Here is a 9,257-nt window from a genome sequence, read left to right on the forward strand (position 1 = left end):
ATAACGAACAGCAATCAATCTCATAACTCCTATAAGCAATACAAAATAAAGAGTGGGGCAAACACGAACCCCTGGACACACCAGGGGTGGGATCACGTGCTTAGGAGGAGTAAGCACCCCCTGTTGACCGGTCACACCCGCCATGAGTCCTATATCCTGATCAGGTAAACAGATTTATCCATAGTCAAAATCAATGTACCAAGAGCGATATAACAATCGGTATGAAACACTCCAGACAGCATTTTACCTAATGAAAGGCTACATTGGCAAGCTAGATCATTATAATGACCATAGAATTTGTGAAATGCTTACTTTAAATGAGACTGTTGAAACCCCTGCACCATCAATTTGTTTGCAGTAGCCTGTCTCGATTTAAAAACTGACCAGTAACGCAGAACAAGCTCTTTCGTATCAAATTGCTTGAGAGATGTAAACACCATATGCAGATGATAATGGAATATTGCTACATAAACATGGCAAGTTGACGATGGAGAAGCTGAAATCATCCCGATTGTCATATAGTTGAGTTATAAGTTTGCCGTTAATATCTACTTTCAATAAAATATCTAAGTATGAAGCAGAAGTAGGCGACTCTCTAATCCAATGCTATAAATCAACAGGAAGGAAATAATTGTAATGCTGACAATTGCAATACATGTATTCATCAATTTCATAACGATTGTCTTCCTGGCTTTTTTATGATGATGATATATAGTTCTGATAAAATCTAACTGATATCAGTCAAATACTGGTATACTGTCGAGACTGAGTAGACTAAACTTAGTTGATGAATACAAGTATATATTGACATGTTTACTAATGATGTCAGTATAGACTAGTGATAACAGTTATTCATAGTATACAGGCGTCTCAACTCATCTATAGAAACATGTGTGTGATTGATAAGCTGAGTATAGATACATGTGTCTGTGATTGATAAGCTGAGTATAGATACATGTGTCTGTGATTGATAAGCTGTGTATATATACACATGTGTGTGATTGATAAGCTGAGTATAGATACATGTGTCTGTGATTGATAAGCTGGGTATAAATACATGTGTGTGTGATTGATAAGCTGAGTATAGATACATGTGTCTGTGATTGATAAGCTGGGTATAAATACATGTGTGTGTGATTGATAAGCTGAGTATAGATACATGTGTGTGTGATTGATAAGCTGAGTATAGAAACACATGTGTGTATGATTGATAAGCTGAGTATAGATACATGTGTGTGATTGATAAGCTGAGTATATATACATGTGTCTGTGATTGATAAGCTGGGTATAAATACATGTGTGTGTGATTGATAAGCTGAGTATAGATACATGTGTGTGTGATTGATAAGCTGAGTATAGAAACACATGTGTGTATGATTGATAAGCTGAGTATAGATACATGTGTGTGATTGATAAGCTGAGTATAGATACATGTGTGTGATTGATAAGCTGAGTATAGATACACGTGTCTGTGATTAATAAGCTGAGTATAGATACACATGTGTGTGTGATTGATAAGCTGAGTATAGATACACGTGTGTGTGATTGATAAGCTGAGTATAGATACATGTGTGTGTGATTGATAAGCTGAGTATAGATACACATGTGTGTATGATTGATAAGCTGAGTATAGATACACGTGTCTGTGATTGATAAGCTGAGTATAGATACATGTGTGTGTGATTGATAAGCTGAGTATAGATACATGTGTGTGTGATTGATAAGCTGAGTATAGATACACGTGTGTCTGTGATTGATAAGCTGAGTATAGATACACATGTGTGTGTGATTGATAAGCTGAGTATATATACACATGTGTGTGTGATTGATAAGCTGAGTATATATACACATGTGTGTGTGATTGATAAGCTGAGTATAGATACATGTGTCTGTGATTGATAAGCTGAGTATATATACACGTGTGTGATTGATAAGCTGAGTATAGATACACGTGTCTGTGATTGATAAGCTGGGTATAAATACACGTGTGTGTGATTGATAAGCTGGGTATAGATACACATGTGTGTATGATTGATAAGCTGAGTATAGATACATGTGTCTGTGATTGATAAGCTGAGTATAGATACACATGTGTGTATGATTGATAAGCTGAGTATAGATACACATGTGTGTATGATTGATAAGCTGAGTATAGATACACATGTGTCTGTGATTGATAAGCTGAGTATAGATACACATGTGTGTATGATTGATAAGCTGAGTATAGATACACATGTGTCTGTGATTGATAAGCTGAGTATAGATACACGTGTCTGTGATTGATAAGCTGAGTATAGATACACGTGTGTGTGATTGATAAGCTGAGTATAGATACACGTGTATGATTGATAAGCTGGGTATAAATACACATGTGTGTATGATTAATAAGCTGAGTATAGATACATGTGTGTGTGATTAATAAGCTGAGTATAGATACATGTGTGTGATTGATAAGCTGAGTATAGATACACGTGTGTGATTGATAAGCTGAGTATAGATACACATGTGTGTATGATTGATAAGCTGAGTATAGATACACGTGTCTGTGATTGATAAGCTGAGTATAGATACATGTGTGTGTGATTGATAAGCTGGGTATAGATACATGTGTGTGTGATTGATAAGCTGAGTATAGATACACGTGTCTGTGATTGATAAGCTGGGTATAAATACACGTGTGTGTGATTGATAAGCTGGGTATAGATACACATGTGTGTATGATTGATAAGCTGAGTATAGATACATGTGTCTGTGATTGATAAGCTGAGTATAGATACACGTGTATGATTGATAAGCTGGGTATAAATACACATGTGTGTGATTAATAAGCTGAGTATAGATACACATGTGTGTGTGATTGATAAGCTGGGTATAAATACACGTGTCTGTGATTGATAAGCTGAGTATAGATACATGTGTGTGCATGATTGATAAGCTGAGTATAGATGCACATTGCAGAATCTGCATTGAACAAAACTTCCCCTGCATACAGTCTGACTCAACAATAACCCTTTATTGATGGTTTATATTCTGCATTTAATCCTTTTTTTTGGGTGGCATGTAGCAGGTTTGGTTGCCGGACAAGGCAGAAAGGCAGACATGGGTTAATTTAGATCCCTGGCTGCCCTAGTGTAACCTTCCTTGTATATATAGAGTGCTGTAAACTCTTCATTGAACTGCATGATAGGTGAAAATGTCCGCTAGAAGAGAATCTGCTGTAAACTCCTCATTGAACTGCATGATGGGTGAAAATGTCCGCTAGGAGAGAATCTGCTGTAAACTCCTCATTGAACTGCACGATGGGTGAAAATGTCCGCTAGGAGAGAATCTGCTGTAAACTCCTCATTGAACTGCATGATAGGTGAAAATGTCCGCTAGGAGAGAATCTGGTTTTCCTGTGGACGGAGACTTTCAAAAAGGGGTGTAGTAGTTAGAGCTATACGTGGTAATTAGGGGTATATGGACTGTGTAATCGGCCTGGGTAGCTCAGTGATTAGAGCACCTGACTAGTAATGCAGGAGTCCCGGGTTCGATTTCCGTTTCAGCCAAAGATTTCCCCCTCTGTCCTATATATAGCTACAGAAGAATGGAGTGGCCAGACGAATGCATTCACTGATGGATAGACAAACGCACAGTTGAACTTTGTTATGTCAAACAGCAGAATATCGAATACCAATGGATATCAAGAGTGTCCCAACTACATTTTCTTTATGGATTTTAACCTCAGTAAGCCCCATTGAGTTCAAGATAACGAGGTTTGACTGTAGTTAAGATGCAAGAAGATATTGACGATTCGGAAGCCCTGGGTTTATATCCCGATTTCTGGTCAGCTTCCTTACTTCCTGGTATGTTTATATCCCAGTTTTTACTTCCTTTCTTGACGTGTCTGGCTCCCAGAATTGGAACGCGGAAAAATCCTGATACATACTATATGTCTGACATTTATAGGGGAGGAATGTGCTAGTCATTTAGGCTTGATTGACAGTGGCCAAATAGCTCAGTTGGTCTGACCAGAGATTCGGGTTGGGGGTTGGTGGTGGGTGGGGTAAGTTATGGTAGTCCCTCATAGTCATTAAATGACACAGAAAGGAACTTAGAATTACATAACCAAATTTTTCCAAAATGAGGTTGGCATAACCTCCTACTATTAGGACAATTTGACACTCCAAAATGCAACGTGACTTACATGAACTTCGATATTACTCTCAGTCGAGATGATATTCATTTGAAAATGAAAAGGCAAACAGGCAGACTGATGGAAAAACATTACCACTGTGAATGAGATACTACAAAACAAGGAAGCATATCAAAAGGAAGACAGACTGGGAAGGCTTAAAGGTTCATTTCCAAATTCCAGAAAGATGTGGTGCATGTGACCGTTATATTATCTGGGTTTTCCTCAAACTCAATCCGCACAGTGTCAATTCTGCCTGACTATTTTCCCTCCGAATATTGGAGTTGTAGTGCAACAGAATATACTGATCGAGCTCAAACGGGAGTCAATCACAAACATGTGGTTCTTAAAATTCTCAACAACAAAAAAGGTTGGGTATTATAACATTAAAATTTAGACTTTAAGAATTCAGTTATAAGTTACCAGTAATTTTATATTTCATTTTCCAACACTTAATAGTTTTTGTTTCGCTATTTGCTTATTTAAGGTGTGAATGACCAAAATTCCCGCAAGTTATTGACATTTGGGTTGTTACGTAATACAACTTCACAAACTCCTTAACAGAGAAGATGTACATCATACCAGTAAAAGTCATTTAATTGATGGTCCTAGCCGTTAATGAGGCCGGGAGGTAGTCATTAGCAATCTATCATGCCGCCGGTTCTCCTCCCCTCTTTATGGCCACCAATTGTCATGTTAATGGTCGAACTTACAGGAAATGCCGCATTTCATATTTTTTTTATTTGTTGTGACCCACAGAACAGTCCAGATTCTGGGGCAATTTCCAGGACTCTGAAGCCCTTCGTTGTTGACAGTCTCAATGAGAGGTAACTGTGGTATGATGTTGAAACTTCTAACAAGATTGATCAGGATGGAACACATATGATAGAAAACTGACTCTGGACATGTATATATGTACATAAATGAAGTACGCTACACATAGATACATGCATAATTAGCTAAACTTGTCAGATCTGATCACTTCATCGTCATTCTGATGTCAGACATTCACATGCACTTGCAGACATTGGACTTTTCCCGAATGATCTGTGTAGCGTGTTTTACCAACGTAAGTCACCTTTTCTGTGTAGTTAAGTTAGGGCGATATGGACTATGGATGTTGGTCTAAATAGCTCAGTGGTTAGAGCACCAGACTGTAATGCAGGGGTCCGGAATAGCTCAGTGGTTAGAACACCAGACTGTGATGCAGGGGTCTGAATAGCTCAGTGGTTAGAACACCAGACTGTGATGCAGGGGTCTGAATAGCTCAGTGGTTAGAGCACCAGACTGTGATGCAGGGGTCTGAATAGCTCAGTGGTTAGAACACCAGACTGTGATGCAGGGGTCTGAATAGCTCAGTGGTTAGAGCACCAGACTAGTAATGCAGGGGTCCTGAATAGCTCAGTGGTTAGAGCACCAGACTGTAATGCAGGGGTCCTGAATAGCTCAGTGGTTAGAGCACCAGACTAGTAATGCAGGGGTCCTGAATAGCTCAGTGGTTAGAACACCAGACTGTGATGCAGGGGTCTGAATAGCTCAGTGGTTAGAACACCAGACCGTGATGCAGGGGTCCTGAATAGCTCAGTGGTTAGAGCACCAGACTAGTAATGTAGGGGTCCTGAATAGCTCAGTGGTTAGAGCACTAGACTAGTAATGCAGGGGTCCTGAATAGCTCAGTGGTTAGAGCACCAGACTGGTAATGCAGGGGTTCCAGGGTTGATTCTCAGTCCTTTCCCATATTATATTTGTGCTGCTGACTACCCCTTGACTTAAGGTAAAAGTCCTGCCAGGGGCAAAAATAATCTGGGTTGTGTGTCTTCAGGGGCGGCAGGAAATGTAGCAGTAAGGGCTATATGAACTGTGAATATCAGCCTGGATAGCTCAGCTTGTAGAACACCTGACCAGAGATTCAGGGGCCCGGGTTCGAATCCTGGTCTGGTCCATTGCATTTTCTCCCTTCCTGTTACATATGTTATGGTACTAAGATTTGTAATATTTGCTCTCGTCTGTTCCATTGTAGTAGTTAAATCTGTATGTGACATTGACTAAGCACCTGTACATAATATCAGTCTTATATGTGACATTGCAGTAAATATATCTGTATGTGACATTGTAGTAATTATATCTGTATGTGACAGTGTAGTAATTATATCTGTATGTGACATTGTAGTAATTATATCTGTATGTGACATTGTAGTAATTATATCTGTATGTGACATTGTAGTAATTATATCTGTATGTGACAGTGTAGTAATTAGATATGTATGTGACATTGTAGTAATTATATCTGTATGTGGCATTGTAGTAATTATATCTGTATGTGACATTGTAGTAATTATATCTGTATGTGACAGTGTAGTAATTAGATCTGTATGTGACAGTGTAGTAATTAGATCTGTATGTGACAGTGTAGTAATTATATATGTATGTGACAGTGTAGTAATTAGATCTGTATGTGACAGTGTAGTAATTAGATCTGTATGTGACATTGTAGTAATTAGATCTGTATGTGACAGTGTAGTAATTAGATCTGTATGTGACAGTGTAGTAATTAGATCTGTATGTGACAGTGTAGTAATTAGATCTGTATGTGACAGTGTAGTGATTATATCTGTATGTGATATTGTAGTAATTATATCCGTATGTGACATTGTAGTAATTAGATCTGTATTTGACAGTGTAGTAATTAGATCTGTATGTGACAGTGTAGTAATTAGATCTGTATGTGACATTGTAGTAATTAGATCTGTATGTGACAGTGTAGTAATTAGATCTGTATTTGACAGTGTAGTAATTAGATCTGTATGCGACATTGTAGTAATTAGATCTGTATGTGACAGTGTAATAATTAGATCTGTATGTGACATTGCTGTAATAAACATCTGTGTGACTGATGCAGTGGTGAGAATATTTTACGACTGAAGCAGTATTTTTTTTTTAAAAATTGGTTGGAATATTTTAACCTAGTTAATAAAGCAATGGTTGGAATATTTTAACCCATAGAGACTGAAGCAGTGGTTGGAATACTTTAACCTAAAGAAAAAACAATGCTAGGAGTATTTTAACCCATAGAGACTGGTTGGAATAACTGTAGGAGTGGTATTCCAACTTAGAAACTGAAGCCCGAAGCAATGGTAGGGGTATTTTTTCTAGAGGCTGAAACAGTGGGGATGTTTTAACCCAGGGATTGAAGCAGTACCAGTATAGGAATTTTAACCTAAATACAGAAACATTGGTATAAAGGGTACTCAACCCAGAAACTCAAGCAGTGATGAGAATATTTTAAGAAAGGATACTGGAGCAATGATGAGAATATTTTAAACTTAAAAAGGTTCGCACCTGACATTTGGAGTAATGTCAATTTTTTGGGAAGTGTATTTTTAATTTCTATGTTGAAGGAGAATTAGGAAACTGAAAAGAAAAACTGGGGTCGCAATGCTTGTTATTGAGATATAGTGTTCTAAACATGACCTTTTTGCACTCAAAATTTATTCAATTAAACTTGATTTGTCTGTTGGTGTCAACACAACATAAACAACAGAAATCAATCATTACATAAAATAAATACATAAGCATGTCTTCTAACAATATAGATAAAAAAAGTTTAATACTAGTAATGGAAATAATGACCTTTTTGCACTTGATGTACAAAAAATAAAAAATTCATGATATCAAATTTGAGCATTTAAAAAGATGTATTAGGAGTAATGTCAATTTCTAAAATTTTACATAATTTTCAAGGTCTTGTCTTAAAATTGAAAATGGAACTAAAAAAGTGGGGGTGGAGACAATTTTTTTATATTATTGGTGAAAATATTGAATTTTTATACAAAGTTTCAAGCAGATCAATTTAAACTTTTTTAAGAATCGGTGTTCTATTTGGAAAAATCTATCAACCAAATTAATAAATTACAACATTTTAACTAGTTCCAAGTCTGAACTACTTGAATCATGAATTATAAAACTGAAATACAGGTATAAGAGTATAGAAATAGAAGATATATTAGATGAACCAGAAACTGTAAAATCATGCAGATTAGAACTTTTTGATTAATCAATCCTTCCGCCACAAAATAGTCCCTGCAAAATTTGAATTGACACCATTTTTTTTCAGCTGGATAGGGTTCAGTAACAGATGTGCAATATGATTTCACCAATGGGATAAGTAAATATTTAGTTGTAGCATCCTGAGCAATTGTGCTCAAAAGCCCAGGAGCTAACTTCCTTTTAAAGAGATTGATTGATTGGTTGACGTTTTCCGCAACACTCAACAATTTTTCAGTTATCTGGTGGCACCCAGTTTTTATTGGTGGAAGAGAGAACCCAGATGCAATGTACATGGGAAGAGACCACCAACCTTCCAAAAGTAAACTGGGAAACTTTCTCACTTAAAGAGATTGAAGCAGTGATGAGAATATTTCAATTAACGGCAGAGACTGAAGCAGAGATTAATTCCAATTAAGGAGGCATTATAAATTCAGACATCATTTCACCATTTGACTAGGTGGATGGAGACTATTAGCTGTCAATCAAGGTGTCCACTATCAAGTACTGAACCATGCAGCTTCCCCTATAATTAAAAGACCCTGTCCTTTGTGACTGATCATTTCTCTGATATGCCATTAGAGTTTACTTGAGCAATTTCCGTTATGAACATTTTCAAAAATCATTGAAGGTGACCATGACATTGTCTACTTAATGCATGTTGGAATTTCCTCATCATTTGCATTCTGTGAGTGAACACTACCTGACATATTAATTAATCCCATTTTACATAAATCAAATTCATGATGGTTGCATTCCCTCAATATTCTTGCAGATGCCATTCTTAATTAATATTCAGAGACATTAGAGAATGCATTCTCCATTTTTGAAGGAATCCTGTGCTACGTGCCAAGGGCACAGTAATCAAGGCCAGCTGTGATTACCGAATTCAGTTTACAAATGTTGGACACAGGAGTGCTCATTTAATATAACCTCTGTACTGTGTTGCTGACTACCCAACTCCACAGTTGGTGAAAATTCACTAACAATTCATACCACCATACTAGCTTTAAAGCTCAATCTCCATTAATTCTTTTGC

Source organism: Ostrea edulis, chromosome 9, assembly GCF_947568905.1.
Source record: "Ostrea edulis chromosome 9, xbOstEdul1.1, whole genome shotgun sequence".
NCBI classification, from domain to species: domain Eukaryota; kingdom Metazoa; phylum Mollusca; class Bivalvia; order Ostreida; family Ostreidae; genus Ostrea; species Ostrea edulis.